Genomic DNA, 569 nt, shown 5'->3' on the forward strand with positions numbered 1-569 from the left:
TTGTTATTTTTAATGCCTGTTTTTTATTTTTCAGTGTTTGTTTGTTTTTTTTGTTTGTTTGTTTGTTTGTTTGTTTTCAATGCCAAGACTTACCGTCACTGTTGTAGCTCCGTGATGCCACCTCGCCTCAAATAAAAAGTTAAATCACGGCAATGAAATAATGCATTACGCAAAACCAATCTTGATATTTACTGGTTACAAAAATCAGAATATGACTGGTTCCATAAAACTTCAATTATACGCCCAGTCCCTTTTACTCGCCCGGTGTGGCTGCACATTTTGACAAATAAAGGCCTGTCTCAATTAGAGGCCTGGTCTGGTTGCCAAGCAATTCTTTGTATATATATAAGTTCTTTGGATGTATAAAACAGGTTGTTGGCTGCCCACTTGAGCTGATGTTTGTCAGGTGCTTTGACATGCATACAGATATAAATCTTTAAACATTTGTCAATACAGAGATGCTACACAATGTTAGCTCGGTTAGACTCTCAACAATTCAATTGTTCAAGTAATTTTAATGAAACTACAGTATGAGCACCGAAGAATAATTTATTGAGATTTTAAAAAGT

The sequence above is a fragment of the Epinephelus moara genome, chromosome 4 (assembly GCF_006386435.1).
Source record: "Epinephelus moara isolate mb chromosome 4, YSFRI_EMoa_1.0, whole genome shotgun sequence".
NCBI classification, from domain to species: domain Eukaryota; kingdom Metazoa; phylum Chordata; class Actinopteri; order Perciformes; family Serranidae; genus Epinephelus; species Epinephelus moara.